Here is a 20,455-nt window from a genome sequence, read left to right as displayed (position 1 = left end):
GACCTGGATTTGTTAGTGGAAACCGACAGTAGCCAAGAGCTTTGGGCCCATAAAAGCTATTTTTGCAGGAAGCAGATCACAAAATGGAACAAGAAAGGAGGTTAGATATGTGACGTTATGTCCCCAAGCAGTGGCAGGGAGAGCTGTAAATGTCTCATAATTTTCGTCAGACGTACAAATGTCGTGGCCTGCACAAGCTGAGCAGGAATTGAGTGAGCCACTGCACATCTGGACGGGATTTCCGAAGCCAGAAGAGCCTGGGGGCGCAGCTCTTGGTCCACAGGTGCTAACCCATCCATCACACCCTCACGCTCCCTCTCTCCAGGGCATTCCCCTCCTGCCCCCTCTCCTTCTCTGGTTAGGTAGTACATGTGTTTTCTAATAACAGTTTCAGGTGGCTGAAGTCATCCATCTTTCTGGACCTTCTAGGTGGGTAGATGCTGAATCGAGGCCTCCATTCCCAGCTCCAGGCTGACCTCCTGACAGCCCAGCAGTGAACAAAGATTTACACAGGCGCACCCAGTGCCCTGCGGCCTGTAGGCTCTAGTACAATAAAAAAGAATAAGTTGTCCATTCCACCTCCACTTCTCTAGAATTCATAGCAATCTAACACTTACCATCTTTACCTGTACATTGTCTATGAAATGAGAAAATATTAAAGCAGTGAGTATTTCCAAATACATTAGTGAAATTAGTAAAATTAGCTCTCAGCAAGCACACCATGTGCTATTTCCCTACAAGTTATATTTGGTGGGATCTCACTAAAAATAACCTGGAATGTTCAATAAATGTCAGCTACGTGTCGGGTCTCATCAGACTGAGCGTCTCCACAACCAGCTGGTGTAGATAGCCCTCTAAAATAAGGGAAGTAGGGCCTCCCTGGTGATGCAAGGGGTTAAGTCTCAGCACTATAAAGCTATTGCAGCCACTGCAGCACTAGAGTTCGATCCCCGGCCAGGGAGCTACCCCACATGGAAAGGCAGACCCCTCCTGTCTCACCCGCTGCTCCCCTCAGCAGTGTGTTTCAGTCAGTCTGCTCGTTCTGTTCCCCACTCTGTCTCTGGTGAATCCTCTCACACCCCGCACCTCTGGCCTGAACCCCAGTTCTTGTATGCATAATAAATAAATATTTAAAAAATAAAAATCAAAAAAGGGAAGAAAATTGAGTCTTGGAAATAAAGTAGGTTTCCCAAAGGCACAAAAACAAGAGGAAACATGACTCAGACCTGTGTCCCACGCCCTCACTCTCAACCACTCTGCTGGACGGTCCAGCCAACTACTTCACAGAACTGTTGGAGACAGATACTTGGGGGAAATAAACTAGTTTTCAGAATCACTCTGAAATCCTCAGCAGACTTGTTCTTGTCCAGTCTGGAGCAGAAGCAAGGATTCCCTGGGGTTAAGAAGCCTCACCACTCCCGGGTACCATGTCTCGCAGCCCCCTGGCGGGGCGTGAGGCTCTCCACACCCCCTCCTCCATCCTTTGTCTTTTCCTCACCCAGTCCATCGGCAAGGAGGGGTGGGAAGTTCACAGCAGAAGAGGCCTGAGTCCCACCACAGGCATGCAGGTCTATAAAGACAAGCGCTGAGGAAATTGACAGCAATGCTGTTTTTAGTAGCTAAGTTCTGGAATCAACCTAAGCCTCCATGAAGGACAACACAGAGGATCATTTATGAGACTTGCAGACAATGACTACGCCCCAGAAGCTAACTAGAGTGAGGCAGCCCTACCTGCATGGACTGTGTCCAGCAGCTAGACAACAAGGGGGAATGAAAATAGTTGTAGTGATGTTTGTGCTTTAAACAAATAAATAATCTCACATGTTGTGTAAACAGAGAATACCCTGGAAGGGCATTAAAAAAAAAATTCTACATCTAGGAAAGAAAACTGGGATCCTGGGGGCCCCCCAAAATTTACTTTTTCTAAATATCAGTTTGTAAATTTACTAAATATCTATTTTTTTACATTTTAACTTGGATTAATTTTTCCAAATTTTTGAATGTAATTAACTCTAGCTCTTGAGTCAGGCCCTCATCCTGGAGGAAGCAGCCTCAGTCTACCCCAGCCCCTGGTGGTCTCCCCTTCTCCAAGCTTTCAGGCCTCTTTTGCACCCCGTTCTCCCCCCACCCCACCCAATGCTCTGACCAACTACCTGCGGATTACACAGCCAGCCACACCAGATGACAAATCATAAATGCAAAACCCAAAATGGCAGTGCCTTGTGGGAAATTGCTATGCAGAGGCCCACATATTTTGAAGTGGGGTTTCTGGAAAGCTGAAAAGTCTTTGGATTAATTACCCCTGATTAAAACTGGTGAGCCCCACCCTTCCCCCAAGTTTACTATTTGACAGATGCTCTGAGACTTTATGATGCACAAAATAAATGGGGCTTCTACAGTTCCTCCACCCCCTTCCTGGTCTGCCAGCTGCCAGGGCACGGGGGTGCCCCCTCCCCTGCTCCACCTATTGACTCAGAACATAACCCTGGGGTGAAGAGTGTTACTGAGCTTCGGAAAAGTAGAAGCAGAGGAGTTCAAGCTTGAAATCTGAAAAGGAAAGATCTTTCTGCTCTGGCCATGGTAGGGTAATGAGAGTAATGAGTCTGGGAGCACCGACCTCATTCCTGCTGCCACCGTGTGATGGACAAACCTCCAAAGGAGGTTGTCCTGGCCTGGGAGGAAATGATACCCAACTGGCCAGGTCATCTTTACCTGAAAAGCTTGTCCCTTTAGCTTTCAAACTCTTCTGTGAGTTGTCTTCATATTTAAAGAAGGGAATGCCCTAATTTATCCCATTTCCATAACCTTTTGTCTTAGTTTTCAACTCTGCCCAAACAGTCTCCTTCCTTCCTGGGGAAACCGAGTACTCTCTGCTGAGTCAGAAGACAGAGCCCTCCAGGCCTGAGTGAGGGGTGCAGGGTGGGTGCAGGGTGAAGTCCTGTTCATCTAGGGCCTCTTGACAAGCATCCACCAATTAAGCCACAGGGACAAATGGGGCCACCTCATGTGTAACATCCCTGGAACCCCAAGGGATTCTTTTTCCTCAAATAGCCCTGCTCTTCAGAGCTCAATGAAAATCATCATGTCCCAGGCAAGTGGAGGCATAAAGTCAGGAGGATCCCGGTCAGGGGGAAGGAAATGAGCAGAAAATACAACCTTCAACTGTTCGCTAATCGCCTTTTGTCTCCAGCGCTTAGTCAGCAGAGGCTGCAGGTTGGGGCCGTCTCTGTTCCAATCTCCATTTCAAATGTGGCTTCCTTTAGCTAAATGAGGCATCCAAGAGTACACACTCTACAGGATGTTAATAAGGTCTGTGGACAAGCCAGCGGGAGCTGCCTGATGACCAGGGCCCACAGCTTCAGGGCCTGTGCACTTCCTCACTGCAGGACCAGGCCCACCCGCACTGTGCAGACAGCACGGGAATCCACATGAAGGGGTCTGAGATGCAGGGCTTCTTGGCTATTAGACCAAAGTCTTGCTTTGAGCAAATCCTTTCATGGCTAGTGTACCTCAAAACAGTCTCTGAGAAATGTGCGGCCCCAAGAAATCCCTCTAAGGTTCTCAAACATTTCTGTGCTGTTGCAGTCAAGTATTGGGGGACATGTTCTCTTAAGTGCTCCCCACCTGCCTGATTTGCTCTCCAACTGAAGGTGGCAAAACACCATTTGGTGTTTTCTTTTTAACTGGTGCAATTATTCAAGCCAATAAAAACAATAAGAAGAATAGTGCCCTAGGAAGTAGGTTTCCCATTTTACAGATCTGATCTGGACACTGGGCCTTCCATATGCTAAGCAGCTTGCTCCAGCTCACACAACAATGGAAGCAGAAGCAAGACTCTGAGCCTAGAGCCGCCAAGGGGCCCCTCCCATAGAACTGGCCCATATGCCATGAAACAGCCCCTGAGAAGTCCAGCGGGGGAGGAAGCGGGGTACGGAGCAACGGAGTTGCTCTTCCTAGGAGCATCACAATGGACATTGGCATAAGCATGGCTTCGAGAAGTCTTTTCACATCCCCAGTTGAAACTGGCCCAGGTCTGGACAGGCCATAGGATCTCAACAAAAAGACTGGATCAGGAAGATGTGGCATATATACACAATGAAATATTGTTCCACAATCAAAAAAGATAAACTCATACCATTTCACAGCAACATGGATGGAGCTAGAAAGAATTATGCTCAATGAAATAAGCCAGAAGGAAAAAAGAAAAATACTGGATGGTTTCACCTATAGCAGGAATATAAGGGAATAAAATAAGACATCAGTGTAAAAAAATAATAATAATACAAAAACAGGCAATTATAAATCACAGACATCCTGCAGTGGAGGAGGAGGGAGAGGGATCAGAGGGAGGGAGGGAGGAGCACAGGACTGAGGTGATGGTGCACGGGTGCATTGGGGAAGGAAACTCTATGGGGACTACACCTGAAGCGGTGGGGGAAGCAAATATTATTTACAAATGAACAATGATGTAAAAAATTTTAAAAAATTTAAAAAAAGATTTCAACAAAAAAACTTTAAATCAGGACACCCTCTGCTCAAAAGGATTCAGCCCTTAGAACAGAGCACACACAGAGGGGAGAAAGCAAGGACAACCATGGTAGTTACACAAGCAGCAAAACATCATTTAGTTTATACTGCTGGTGTTCTTATTATTGTTTCTATTTTTTAAGTTTTTTTTTTTAAAGATTTATTCATGCATACAAGAACTGAGTTACAGGCCAGATGTGCAGGAGGGTGAGAGGATTCACTAGAGACAGAGCGGGAAACAGAACAGGCAGACTGATGAAATACACTACTGAGGAGAGGAGCGGGCGCGACAGGAGAGGTCTGCTGCGCCATGTGGGACCCTCACTGGCTGGCCGGGATCGAACCAGCGTTGCAGAGGCTGCGGACAGCTTCACAGTGCGACACTCAACCACCTACACCACCAGAGGAGGCCCTTATAATTGTTTTCATTAACTTGAATAAAGAAAACTTGTACCAGTTAAAATGAAACACAAAATGGCATCATTGCCACATTCACCTGGTGAGGGAATCAGACGGATGGGGACAGAGGGGGCATATGGGAGAAAGGCTAGGTCCCACAGAGACACAATCTGTGAGAAAACCCCCAAGATGGGAAAAAGCTGATATATTTCATGAGGCAAAACTATCATTTCCCCCCTAGATTTTGGTAAATCCCAAAACTAAAACCTAGTGGGGGGCGGGGGAGGAGAAGAGGGACTAGGGTCAGAAAAAGGGGGTGGGAATTGTATGGGGAATATAACCAAAATGAAAATGCATACATTATGCAAACATGAAAAATGATGTAAGAATTATATAAAATAAAATAATTCATAAAAAAATATTTAACATGCCTAGTGGGCAATGTTGGAGCAAAATTATATTAAAAAATACTTAAAATAAAATAAAAAAAAAACTAAAACCTGCAGGGCACCTGGGGAGCCACCCCTCTCGTTCTCCCGCCCACATTCACCCCACCAGCAGATCCTCTCAGTACACAGAGGAGCTGTACCCAGCAATTCCCAGAGCTTCCACAAGAGACCCTGACCCATCCATCTCAGCAACGTCTCCCCACTGCTATCACCCTGGCCCAAACCTCCTTCACCTCTCACCTTAACACCACGAGCCTCTCTGCCCTTCCCACTCCCGTCCTCCCCACAACCTACAGCACACACAGCACGGGAGCCACCTCCCACCACCAGTGAGAATCAAAACACCCACTTATCTCCTTGAAGTCCTGAAAAGACAACGGTGCACCTCAAGATGGCCTTCAAGTTCTTGGCCTGCCAGCCTCTCTGGTCTTCTCACACTTTCCTGTCAGGCTGTCCTCCCTTTCTGTTTCTAAAGTGACCGCATCTGGGCCTCCCCGGTGGCGCAGCGGTTGAGCGCTGGGTTGCGAAGCTGCCCGCAGCCTCTGCAGCGCCGGTTCGATCCCCGGCTGCTCCCCGGCCACCAGAGGAGGGTCCCACATGGCGCGCAGACCTCTCCTGCCGCCCGCTGCTCCCCTCAGCAGTGTCCTTCGGTCCTTCTGCCTGCTCTGCTCCCCGCTCTGGCTCTGGTGATTCTCTCACCCTCCCGCGCTTCTGACTGTACCCAGTGCATGTATAAACCAAACAAACAAATAATAAATAAATAAATAAATAAGACAAGACATGCCTCTAGAAAATTTAAAAAAAAAAAAAATAAAAAAAAAAAAAAATAAAGTGACCGCATCTCCCTCCCATATTTGCTGCTTCCCTTGCCCAGAACACCTCACCGAACCAGTTCGTTCCTTGACACCAGAACTTCATATCACCCTAAGGCGCTCCTTGACCGTTTGCCCACTCCACCCCAGCCCACCTCCCTGCTTTCTCTCCTTCAAGCTCCCACAGCAATCTGGAATGTCCTCAAGCCATTGTCGCCTCATCTTCTGTGTTCCAAAGGGGTGTTGGCCTTTCATCCCTCCCTCCACTGCCCCCAGCCATGCTGGGTGCTCAGCTGCATCTCCCAAGGAAAAGAGGGATAGGCAGCCCCTGTGGTGGTGTTTCTTTGAGAGAATGAAACAAGGAGGTGGCATTTAGCAGTTAGGGGAGGTGAGGGAAGAGGAGCAGACCCCTTCCCAGACCAGGACTCCAAGAAAAGCCACCTGTGGCACAGAACCCTCCAGAAACACTGAAGCTTCATCCTGGGAGCCCTCAAAAACTCTGGAGAATGGTTTGGTGGGCCTCTCACAAAGTGTGGCCTACAGAAACAGCAGCTCCATGAAGGTGAGGGACTCAGTCATAGAGTCAGGTTATCCCATGTAATCTTCAAAAGCACCGACTGAAATTGGCGTGGCCCCAAACTCACAAAATAAGGAGGCAGAGGTTTGGGAAGATGAGGTCCCACCTGGTGACAGAGTCCCTGTACCCCCACATTCTCTGTCAAGTGCTTTGTGTCTGCAGGTTTGAGCTCTATTTACCTTGGGGCATCTGCTGCCTTTTTAGACACCCATTTTTGGCATCATCTAGGGCTGGAGAAATGCTTCATTCAGGAGACAACAGAGGAAAATGCACTTTTCCGACCTGTCAAACTCTTGGTGATGTCAGAATTCAGGAGCACTGTATAGAGATGACTAGGAGCACTGAGCTTATTCAGCCCTTCTCTGCCTCCAGGAGCTGGGGTCTCCGCCCAGTGGGGCCAGGCTGGAGAGAAGACTTTCTAAAAGAAGGTCTGTGTCTGTGCATCCCGACAGAGAGGACTCACGCTTAATTCCAGAGCTTCAGTGACTATGTCAGGGTCGGAATTTATAACCTTTAGTTTTCCTGGCTTCTCTTAATGTGATTCCCCCCTGCAATGATATCTCTGAGTGATGAATAATTGACATAATATTCAACACGTATGAAGATCGATGTGATCGCGGGGCTATCAATCTCTCCATTTTAATGCTTCCTTTGCCCACATCCCTGACGGGCCCAGAGATGGATGGGGGAGGGGAGGTCCTGCAGAGCCTGGGGGTGAAGGTGACAGAACAGCCTCAAATTACAGCGTTCCCAGGATTGTTTGGGGGTAGGGAAAAGAAGTTGGACTCAGCAACACCTTGTTAAGACTCCCTGGGGAGCCACTAGTCAGGCCAAGAAGCAGACCCCAGTGATAAATGGGCTTCCCGAGCCTTTATTTCTCAGTGTCTCTTCTCACTCAGAGATGACTGGGAAAGAATGCAAATGTAGAAACACACAGATACACGTACACAGAGAGAGACACACATATACATGCATGAGCACATGGATACAGAGACAGAGATGCATGTACATATGGGTGCACACACAGAAAGCTAGACCCTCACCAAAGCAGATATACACACATACAAACACACACACACACACACAACACCTGACTTGGCAAAAGTCTGCTTAGTTTTCAGAAGTCTTGCTAGGCTACTTGCTCTCTGTTTGATTTTTTTTTTAAGATTTATTTATTTATGCATACAAAAGCTGGGGTACAGGCCAAAAGAGGGGGGTGAGAGGACTCACCAGAGACAGAGTGGGGAACAGAACAGGCAGACTGACTGAAATACACTGCTGAGGGGCGCAGCGGGTGAGACAGGAGAGGTCTGATGTGCCATGTGGGTAGCTCCCTGGCCAGGAATCCAACTCATGCTGTAGTGGCTGCTGACAGCTTCATAGTGCTGAGACTTAACCCCTTGCGCCACCAGGGAGGCCCTGCTCTCTGTTTAATTTTTTTAAAATAAATAAATAAATAAATGACAACACAGTGGTTTTGTGTGTGAGTAAGAATGATAGGGGAAATCTTCCAAACACTGGGAATATTCCACAGGAAAATGTGATTTTTCTAATGAATCTTTTGTGAATATAATAAATCCCTCAAAACCCTCAAAACTAGGATTTAAGGGACATTCCTAACACTCCTTTTTATTCTCACATACCATAATGCCAACCCAGGGACAAGCAACATTATAATTTTAGGACTTTCCCAACTTGCTTTTATGAAAGGGATCCAATTAATTAACAATGATGATGCCAAAGCTTCTTAGCAGTGAAAAGAACAGGGTGTGTGGATATAAGATGTTATGATTACTACAATAATTATCCTGTTCCATAAACTTGATTTGACATTTCTAATAGCCCCCAAAAAGTTCATTTTTCCAAAGGGCCAACAGCACTCCAAATACACATTTCTAACTACACAGTTTTACCACTTGGCAATTTATGGTCATGAACTTCTCATAGTTTCCAGATGATTAGATCATTATCTTTTAAAATAATGATGAATGCAATGTAGTCACCTGATGTAATTCCAAAATATTAAGCACCTTAGTCATTAGGGCAGAACTGACATAAAATATATACAACATATTATATCTATATATACATAATTATATGATCTATATACAGCAAATTTGCTTAGTTTTGTATAGAACATCCCCTAAAGTTCACATAAGAAACTAACACTGGGGGCCTCCCTGGTGGCGCAAGGGGTTAAGCACCGCACTATGAAGCAAATTGCAGCCTCTGCAGCATGAGTTCGATCCCTGGCTGGCCAGGGAACAACCCACATGGCTCAGCAGACCTCTCCTGTCCCGCCCGCTGCTCCCCTCAGCACTGTGTTTCAGGCCTTCTACCTGTTCTGCTCCCCACTCTGGTTCTGGCAAATCCTCTCACCCTCCCACATCTCTGGCCTGTATCCCAGTTCTTGTATGCATAAATAAATAAAATCTTAAAAAAATATATTAAAAAAAAAGAAACTACAACACTGATTGCTTGCAGAGAAGACATCAGAATAAGAGGAGACACTTCACTGTTAATTTTTAAAACACTTGAATTTGAAACCAAATAACTGTATAATTTTCAAAATATTTTCAAGGCAAATTAAACTCACCATTTTAATTTTTTGTAGCTGAACTATATGCCATGGCATATAGCTTCTTTCTAAAGTCAATCAGAAAAAGTTCCTGTTTATGGAATATTATAACCAGTCTCTTAGATCTTACTCCAACACATTTAGAAAATTCTACTGCCTTTAGTTGCAACGTGTGGCAATTTGTATATATAATTTTGTCTCAGAGTTGTGTGGTAATATGATCTTTTTGAAGACATTTTAACCAACAATAAGATATCATCATTTAATTTAAATTTACCTTAAATAGAGCTACTAAACAAATTTCTCAGGTAAGGTGACAGAAAACAAATTCCTTCTATAAACTCAAAGTCTGAATTTGAACAAACTTCACACTGTCACCACACACTCCTCTGGCATATTTCTTTTGCTATTAACTCTAAAAGACATTTCAACTTCAGAAATGTTAAAGATAGAAGGAAAAAAAAAAACACAAACAACCACACAAATGGCTAAGTTTTAACAGACAATACCAAATGTGAACAAGCACACAGAGCAAATGGAATCCTCATATACTGCTAGCAGGGATGTAAAATGTACAACCATTTTCAGAGTTTGACTGTATCCAACAAAGTGAAATAGCACCTACCCGATGGCCCAGAAATGTCACTCCTAAGAGAAGTGAGTGCATTATATCCACAAAAAGATATGTGCACGACTGTCCACAGTATCATTAGTCATAATAGCCAAAGACACATGATCCAGGAGAATGGATGAACTGTGGAAAATCCAGATGAGAGAATACTATGGAACAATTAAAAAAAACTATTACAATTTGTATGATTATCAAAGACATCATATTGAATGAAGAAGTCAGTCGCCAAGGGCTGTATACCATACAATTCCATTTATGAAATTCATAGCTAGGCAAAATAATCTCCAAAGAAATCATAATATCTATGAATGCCATAGTGGCTACCTCTGGTGGTAAGGAGGGGTTAATTGCAAAGTGGAAAAGGGGAAGATTCTGAGATGATGGGAAAGTTCTGCATCTTAATCTGGGTGGTGATTACATAGGGGTGTGTGTCTATATATATGTATGTATGTGTGTGTGTGTATGTGTGTGTGTGTGAGAAGTTCATCAATTGCTTATTTAGGATTTGCACATTTTACTGTATGTAAGTTATTCCTCAATAAAGTACTGTCAACAAATTAACAATATGAAAAATTCCATTTACAACTGAGAGTGTTTTGTATAGTCCTGATCATAAATATCTAATATCCCAAAAATGATTGCAAGAGACAGATCTACAAAGTGAATAAGCAGTAAAGCAATGAAACAAGGGCTCGATGTATACAAATTCCATCTCCGAATTTACTACTTTGACTCAGGTAATTTACTTTCTTTTTGTTTCAAGAAGCAGCTTGGCCTAGATTGGTGAGTTCGCTGGCCAATCAAAGATTAAAATCTGATTCAAATGATGGACCCAAACTCAGAAAAAAGAATATACATGTCCCATTTTGCATAGGATACCTGATGACATGGGACGGCACAAGTCATTTGAAAATCCAAGTAGGTAGCTCTGAAGAAACAGTTTCTCAAACTCTTTGAAGTTCCAAGATTCCTTGTTAAATTATAAAATCTTCTAAACCAAGTCAATGGCCTAAAATCCAAACAGTTCAGTGAAGTATGAAATATTATTTTAATCAAAAAAATTCACATTTAGGGCCTCCCTGGTGGCACAGGGGTAAAAATCTCACCATTATCAAGCTATCTCCAGCCCTGCAGCAGGAATTCAATCCCCGGCCACGGAGCTGACCCAAACAGCCCAGCAGACATCTCCTTTCTCACCCGCTGCTCCCCTCAGCAGTGTATTTCAGGGGATCTGATGCCTGTTCTGCTCCCCACTCTGTCTCTGGTGAATCCTCTCACCCCCTGCATCTCTGGCCTACACCCCAGTTCTTGTATGCATAAATAAATAAAATCTTAAAAAAAATAGCTTTTATGCTTAACTCATATTTAACTGATGTGGAATCAGTAACAGATATATAATATTACATCTATATATACATATATAATTATATATAAATATAAATATATATATATAAGCTAGGTTTTCCTGCTTAAATATTTTATATAGAAAGAGATCTATGACCTTGAAATGTAGAGTGCATTCTCCTATTTTAGGCTTTTGAATCTTTAGACCTTTGAATTTCAAGAAATTCACCCAACTCACCCAAAACTGGAAACCTGCATGCTTCAGGGAGGGGTTTTTGTTGATTTGTTGGTTTTTTGCCCTTTGTCTGTAGGGAAAAAAAAAAAAAAGAATGATACCCTAACTTATTATTATAACTTTATGAAGGAGGAAAGATAACAAAGTAAGAAGAAGATAATCTCAGGATTTTCCTTTTAAAAATCTTTTAAAACAATAAATTCAACTTAGGCCTCCCTGGTGGCGCAACGGATTAAGCACCCCACTATGAAGCAATCTGCAACCTCTGCAGCACAAGTTCGATCCCCGGCCAGCCAGGGAGAGACCCACGTGGCGAGGCAGACCTCTGCTGTCTCACCTGCTGCTCCCCTCAGCAGTGTATTTCAGTCAGTCTGCCTGTTCTGCTCCCTACTCTGTCTCTGGTGAATTCTCTCACCCCCTCGTCTCTGACCTGTACCCCAGCTCTTGTATGCATAAATAAATAAATCTTTAAAAAATAAAATAAAATAAATTCAACTTAATGAATAACTCAAGCCTTTATCTTGACTTTTCAAACTGCTGAAAAAGGAAAACACACAGCAAAGCAGCTTTAGTGCAGACTCTCAATGTTGGTCTCCTTGAAATCTGAACCGCATTTTATTTTGCCTCCGCCAACCTCACATATGTAGAAGACAAAGAGCTCAAGAAATTTTTCGTTCTTTATTCCACAAAATAATAAGATCTTTGCTTGAGCTCCAGTTAGAGTCTGAGTAGATCAAGGGGTCCCTGCTTCTTCCCGCCTCCTGCAGCTGTTCAGAAGACCCACTGGAGAGCACAAAAGTGCTTGCTGAATGATTAAGGAGCCCTCCAGGACTTAACAAAGGAAAGAGAATTAACAAGTGTGTCCATCATAATGATCTGGAGATAGAGGTGAGCTACTCAGAGGGACGTGGGACTGGGTATCCAACCCCCACGCTGGGGCTGGTGCCCCTCACCAAGCGCTTTCCATGGCACATAGGAGATCAATAAATGTGCTCGGGGGAGGAAATAAGAGCGCTGCGAATCAAATTCTTGTTTGTAACCAGTAAGTCCAGAGTTGACTGTTCCAGCGTGCTGCTTATTTCTGTACCGCCTGCGAGGGTAGACTGACTCTTAGGTTTTTCATTAGTGAAGAGGATCCAAAAAACAATCCCTAAACACATGAGAAATATCTGAAATTCAAATCTGAGGTCATAAATAAAGTTTCACTGGGACACAGCCACACTTGTTTATGAACTGTCTGTGCTGCTTCATGCTACAGCGGCAGCATCAGAGTGACCACACGGCCCAAAAACCTCCAACATGGGGGCCTCCCTGGTGGTGCAAAGGGTTAAGTGTCAGCACTATGAAGCTATCCACAGCCACTGCAGCCCAAGTTCAATCCCCAGCCAGGAAGCTGACCCACATGGCACAGCAGACCTCTCCTGTCGTACCCGCTGCTCCCCTCAGCAGTGTATTCCATTCAATCTGCCTGTTCTGCTCCCCACTCTGTCTCTGGTGAATCCTCTTTACATCTCTGGCCTGTACCCCAGTTCTTGTATGCATAAATAAATCTTAAAAAAAAAAAACCTCCAACATTTACCATCAGGTCCTTTCTAGAAAAGGCTTCTGATCCCTGCTTTTTGACTGTAAGCAGCTGAAGGACAGAGACCATGCTCTTATGTCAACATTTTATTGATTTTGCTGCCTTGCAGCTACTACCTTCCTTTCAAGGCCACCCCAACTCCTTTGGGAGTGTCCCTATCACTCTCAATCTGTTCTCTGGGGGAGTGAGGGGTAGCTCTGGAAGGCCAGTCAACAAACCAGCTGATCCAAAGAATAATCTCCAATGCCCTGGACCACCTGACACTGGGGCTGTGGGCTCTTAGGCAGTCCCAAGCAAACCCAGGGGCTTTTAACTGGGGCTCTCACTTTTCCCAGGATGTGACCCTCAGGACACATAAAATTGAAATCACTGCTATCTTGCCATCCTGAAAGAGAGCCCATCTTCAAATTTGGCTAAACAGAGCAAAGGAAACAGAGACAGATAGGAATGGAGAGGGGTTGCCGGAAGAGAGATACCAGGCGTTGGCTCTATGATTTGGGCCAAATCCACTCTTCATGTCTAGAAAACATAAGTTTTGGGTTTTTTTTTTTTTAAGTCTTAACCAATACAGTCCCATCCACACTTACATCCCCAGCAGCACCAGCTCCACAGCATGAATGCCAAGGGCTCTATAAATGCCTGTGAATTAGAACGACAGTTTGAAGAAATTGGAGCTAGGAATCAGAAGCCCTGTAGTACTTCAAATGCACAGAGAGGAGTAAACACAAAGACTAGATAAGCCTCAAAGGCAAAACAATTTGAAAAATAAATAAACAGCAATATCAAGGACCACTGCCAACTTGTGTTCTAAGCTATCACATATTGTTGAAAATTTGTATCTTGAGACAACTTATTTAAAACTCCTTGAAACAAACCGAAAAGGGTGCACAGGATGTCATCTGTCAAATGTCATCTAGGTGGTAAGTGGAAGAGATTTGAAAGTAGGTCCATCCAACTTCAAAGCGCTTGCCGATGAATCCTTTGGCTATTGAAGATATTCTATCTCAGAAACAGGTTCCGTGTGATAAAACAAACAGGGTTCAAGTCCCAGTTATTCCTCCCTAGTGACCATCAGGAACTGACTTCTCTGAATCCCAATTTACTCTCCTATAAAATGGGGTTAATACTGCCTGCATCCAACAGCTTCCATGAGGACCCCCTCCTCTTGGTAGGAACATGAATTGGTACAGCCATTGTGGAAAGTGGTATGGAGATTTTCCTCAAAAAATTTAAATAGAAACTTTCTATTGTAACAGGGTGGTCCCCAGGAAAGGGGGAGGTTCCCTGCCCCACCCAAGGGAGGGTGGAGCTGAGCAGGAAGAAGAGAAGCAGCAGAAGAGACTGAGGAAGGAAGCAGGATGGAGCCAGGAGACCTGGAGGAGGCGCATGGAGCCTAGAGACACGTGAAGAAACTGCGCTTGTCTTTTGGTCGTGGACTGGGTGACTCAGATGTGGGTGAGACCCATGGGGAGGTAACAATGGCAGCTTTTATCTTGATGCTGATTTTGCTCTTTTCCTTCTGGGCTTGTCTGGTTGTTTCTGACCCTTTTCTGTGGGTCCCCACAGAAAGATGCTTTAGACTTGTGGCAGGCTTTGGGGCCTTGCTCTGGGCCATTCCCATATGGATGGACTTTTACCCACAAGGGGATGGGTAACTTTGGGTGCTTCATTTAGAAACTAGACTCTTTGCCTTGCCTGTATTGTTTCCTAGTTTTATTAAAGTTCCTTCCCATTGGGCCTCCCCGGTGGTGCAGTGGTTTAGCGCTGGGTTGCGAAGCTGCCCGCAGCCTCTGCAGCGCCGGTTCAATCCCCGGCTGCTCCCAGGCCACTGGAGGAGGGTCCCGCATGGTATGCAGACCTCTCCTGCTGCCCGCTGCTCCCCTCAGCAGTGTATGTCGGTCCTTCTGCCTGCTCTGCTCCCCTCTCTGGCTCTGGTGAATTCTCTCACCCTCCCGTGCTTCTGACTGTACCCAGAGCTTGTATAAATAAATAAAGTAAATAAATAAATCTTTAAAAAAAAATAAATAAAGTTCCTTCCCATTAAAGTCTCATATGTTTTGTGTTAATGCAGCAGATGGCAGAACCCATTTAGAATAGGCAGGTTTGCAGGGCTTGGGCTGCCCCTCTCCCTGTCCTATAACACTATGACCCCCACTTCTGAATATTTACCCAAAAAATATACTATGTCCATTGCAGCACTATTTACAGTAGCCAAGAATAGAAACAACCAAATGCCCATCAACAGTTGAGTGGAATAGAAAGAAGTGGTCTGTGTACACAATGGACTACTACTCAGCCATAAAAAAGATAAACTCCCGTCATTTTTAATATGGATGGAACTAAAGGGTATTTTACTTAGTGAAATAAATCAGATAAATATCTTATGATTCCATGCATATGTAGCTTAGAGAGAAATCAAACTTGTGAACTAAATAAGACAAAATAAACTTTTAGACTATAAGACCAAACTATTGGTTATACTCTATTTATCCATTTCAATGAACAATTCTCTTTCTCTGAGAGATCAGAGTAACTTCAGGTCCATGGTTTCTGAGGTGCTATTTCACCCATAATTTTAGCTCTAAGCCACTGGCGAATGTGACTTACACTTATGGGTAAAACAATTGTAGCTTAGAGGCTAGAATTGGACTTTTAGTGGTGAACATAATGTATTCTGTATATTGATTTTTAATGTTGCACACCTGAAGCATATGTGATAGTGCAATGTTATTTCAATATAAAAAATTTTTTAAAAGTTGCTCTGAGGATTAAATGACCAAATCACATAAAGCTTCTAGAACAGTGACTAACATATCCCAGGAGCAGGCAAGTGCTGGTCTGAGGCTCCTGCGCCTTGGCTGGGTGAGCGTGGTGCTGTTTTCTGGAAGGCTCTGCTCCATCTCAGCCCCTCATGACCACAATTTGGCATAACTCCCTCCAAAGGTAAATGCACGTGCCCCGCTGCCCTGTGGGAGCCACAGCAGGCACCAGACTTCCCTGGCTCCTGGTAATGAACTGTGCTCTCAAATAGCCTGCCTTGCCAGGCGCCCGGGCTGAAGCCCATTAGCATACACAGCCCCATTTACTGATAAATGTATGTCATTTGTTTCCTGGTCTCACTGCTTTGTGGCTGCTTCCTGTCTTGGGGCTCAAGTGATGAAGTTTTATGCAGTGCTGGTCTTTTCTTTTGATTGGGACTTCAGATTTCAAAGAAAAAAAAGAGTTTAATCTCAATAATTTTCTCATGGGTTGGAATCTTTGGGGGCACTGAAAAGGGGGTAGAGAGAGGAGGAAATCAAGTATTGAGCTGGGTGAGGGAGAAAGGAAGATAGTTCTTATTAAATGAGGAAACAGTCATGTGTCTTTTCTGAAGAAAAAGCCATTTATTTTCTTGTCTTTCTCAGACACTATAACTGCATCTGAAAGATCAGGCAAGCAGAGTGAAAAGTCCTTTACTGGACAAATGGACACAGCCAGAGGCAGGAGTAGAGGTCAGGATCCAAAGTCTGTGACAGTGAGCCCAGCCCTGCAACACACCTGGATGTGACCCGGGTCAAGTTACTTAGTTTATGGGAATTTCAGGCTCCTGTCAATAATAGCACCCACTTAGCAGATGTGACAGGATACTTGGTTGCAATTGCAATCAAGAGTTCAAATATAAGAAGAATTTACTGGAGTCAACAGAGTGTAGGTGTGTGGGATGGACAATGAGCAGGAGCCCGGGAGCCTGGCCAGGCACCACTTTCTCGCCTCGTCTCTGCCCTTGAGGCTCCTGACAGGTCATGTTCGCAGGACCCACCAAGAGCATCTGAGTGGCTGACGTGTCTTCTGGAGGCAAGGAGAGGGGAGGGGGCACTGTCTGGATGCACCCCGCCCCCCAGACAAGGGCATACTAGGGCAACTCTCCGCCAAAAGAGAAATGCTACAAAATGAGGTTTCTGTGAATAAATGAGATGACACACAGAAAACCCTTAGCAGCCTACTAGAACGTAGCAGATGGTCAATAAATGGCAGCTATTATTATTGCTATAATTAGCATTGTTTTTAGCAACTATTGCTCTGGCCACCAGGAGAGGCAACCAGATGATAAAAATAGACTCATGAGGGTTGTGGGGAGAGGGTGTAAACACCCAGCATTCCGGTTGCAGGTGTCTGAGGAAAGGCACCTGAGCTAGCAAGCTGGACACAAGCTGGACACACTGCCGCCCTGGGGTGACGGGGTGCTGTTAAGCCAGGCCCTCCCATCAGAAGGTTCATCAACTGTGCACAAGAAGGGGGTCCTCCCATTTTAAGGACTTGCCCCCCACCCATGTGGAGGAGAGACAGATCCGAGGCCCTCCTGAGCAGACGTACAATTTAAAAGGGACACGGTATGTTTCACAATGTTTGCCTCAAAAATATGGCTGAAGTCTAAATATTAGCCCAGTGTAGCTATGCAGAAAATGAAGTCTGACATGGCAATCAATTCTTTGCCTCTCTCTGCTGTGCATGATGGAATTTAAAAAAACAACAGAATTCTCACTACAGGTTCAAGTCATGTTAGTGGCTTAGAGTTAAAATTAAAAGTGAAGAAGTACCTTGGAAATCATGGCCCTGAAGTTATTCTGACCTCAAGAATTGTTCTTTTTAAAATGTGTGATTAGAGTGGCCTCTGGCAGCCCTGCACTGACCATGTGTTGCTTGCTCCTTCCACACAGCCAAGGTACATGGTGGTGTGCAAATGATGCACCTGAGACTGGGAAGGCTCAGAAGGCCAGCAACAAGCATGCACAATGTGCATGCACACACACGCACACACACACATGCACGTACAAAGCCAATTCTCTATTGGGTAAAATTAAAAAAAAAAACTATTGAGTTTAACGTTACCGCAATCTAGAATATATAATTATTTCCAGAGACCCCACCCCATCTCCCAACATGCCAAACATTTCACCATTCCTAACATAGTCAAGCTGCAATCCCACCTATGGTAGTGATGATGCTAAATTAACTAATTTAATTAAAAGCTGATATACTGGGTAGTCACTCATTGCTCCAAATGATATTTATTCAAAGCCTGATATATACTAACTGTACAGCGCTCCAGGGATGCAATGAAGAGCAGAGGCAGTAAATGAATGATAACCCTCAGTTAAAATAATGGACTACAGGGATTATTATGTGTCAGTATAAGTTCTTCCAGCTGTGTGGAGATTTCTGGACCTACTAAACATAGAGCTTCCATATGATCCAGCAATTCCACTCCTAGGTATTTACCCAAAGGACACAGAAACATCCATTCCAAAGAGCACCTGCACCCCTATGTTTATAGCAGCACTGTTTACAATAGCTAAGCTTTGGAAACAGCCCAAATGCCCAAAAATAGATGACTGGATCAAGAAGATGTGGTCCATATACACCATGGAATATTACTCAGCATTCAAAAAAGATAAACACATGCAATTTGCAGCAACATGGATGGCGCTGGACGAAGGGATCATGCTCAGTGAAATAAGCCAAAAAGAAAAAGAAAAATACCGGATGGTCTCACTCATAGCAGGAATCTAGAAAACTTAAATAAGGGACCAGGAAAATGAATAACTATAAGAAAGTGAAAATCAAAATCAACAAAAAACTATGAATCAGAGACACTTTTTGGGGGGTGGGGGGTGGGAGGGGAGGGATTGGGGTCAGAATGGGGGGTTGCAATTGTATAGGGAATATAAAAATAAAATTTATTTAAAAAAAATATATATGTTCTTCCTTGGCTAAAAATAATTGATATTACACACACACACACCCCACTCTGGAAGTAATGATGATAATGGTTCAGGGACTATGGGAAATCTCTCTCCTCTCAATATTATAAAACTAAAACTGCTCTTTAAAAAATTGTCTTTTATGTATATAAAATATTTTTATTTTGATATTCATTTTCTCACATCATTGTTAATTTTTGGACTGTATTTGCTTTCTTTCCTCTGGTGTAGTCCCTGTATTTCTCCCACCACGTTATTGCCTACAATCCACCACCATAGTCCCTTGTGCCCCTCCCTGTTTTGACTCCTCATCTTCTCCCTCCCCTGCTGTTTGCTTCAGATCTATGGTCAGCTTGCAAGTTTTATATTTTTCCTACTACTTTGTTTGGTTTCTCTATATTGTGCATGTAAGTGAGACCAGACCATTTCCTTCTGATTTATTTCACTTAGCATCATCCCTTCCAGTTCCACCCATGTTGCCACAAATAGCATGAGTTTATCCTTTTTGATAGCTCAGTAGTATTCCATTGTGTATCTATACCACAGTCTCCTGATCCATTCATCTGTTTTGGGACATTTAGATGTTTCCATATCTTGGATACTGTAAACAGTGCTGCAATAAACATAGGAGTGCAGGCTTCCTTTCAAATTAGTGTTTTTGTGTCCTCTGGGTAGATTCCTAGGAGTGGAATCACTGAGTCATATGGCAGACCCATTCTTAGTGTTTTGAGGATCCTCCACTCAGCTTTCCATAGTGGCTGAAGTAGTTTGCACCCCCACCAGAGTGTAAGAGGGTTCCTTCTTCTCTACATACTCACCAGCACTTGTTGTTTCTGGTTTTTTTTAATTTGTGCCACTTTCATTGTGGTTTTGATTTACATTTCCCTCATAATAAGTGATGCTGAACATTTTTTCCTATGCCTATTGGCCATTTGGATTTCTTCTTTGGAAAAGTGTCTTTTTAGCCCACAAAAAAAAAAAAAAAAACAACCTAAATCTCAAAAGGGGAAAGAGAGGGATCTCACTGACTCTTCAGGGGGAGTAGAAACTGGGTTGGTGGAAAAGTCAGAAATAGGGGAGAGAGCTGAGATTTGAGGGAAATGAGAAAAAGTTCATTTAGTATGTTAGTAAGGATATGTCTAAGAGCAATTTAATAAAATTCAGCAAGGCTTACTAACCTGGGGATCAGCCTCAGGTCGGTGTTACTAGGTCAACCTTCTTTTTTTTGAGTCTTCTTTGCTTAAAAGCAAAAAAAAAAACCAAACAAACAAACAAACACACACAAGCCTAGGCTACTGTGGATGGGTCTGAAAATCCTCTTCACTGGAGAGATTACAGAATCATGGCAAGCAGACAGCAAGTTCAGTAAGTCTGCAAATGGACCTGATTGAGGTTTTTCAAACTTTAGTCATTCATAAACTCCTGTTAATGAATATAAATGAGACTGTGATAGACTTTTCAGCAATTAACCAAGGTTTTGTCCCTGGAAGATTAAGAGAGAATTGAAAGGGAGTAACCCTGTGTTAGCTAAATGCCGCCTATGTTGGGTCTGTGAGCCATCAAAAAAAAAAAAAAAAGAA

This window comes from Talpa europaea, assembly GCF_964194135.1.
Source record: "Talpa europaea genome assembly, chromosome: 13".
NCBI lineage: Eukaryota > Metazoa > Chordata > Mammalia > Eulipotyphla > Talpidae > Talpa > Talpa europaea.
This window is presented reverse-complemented; position numbering follows the sequence as displayed.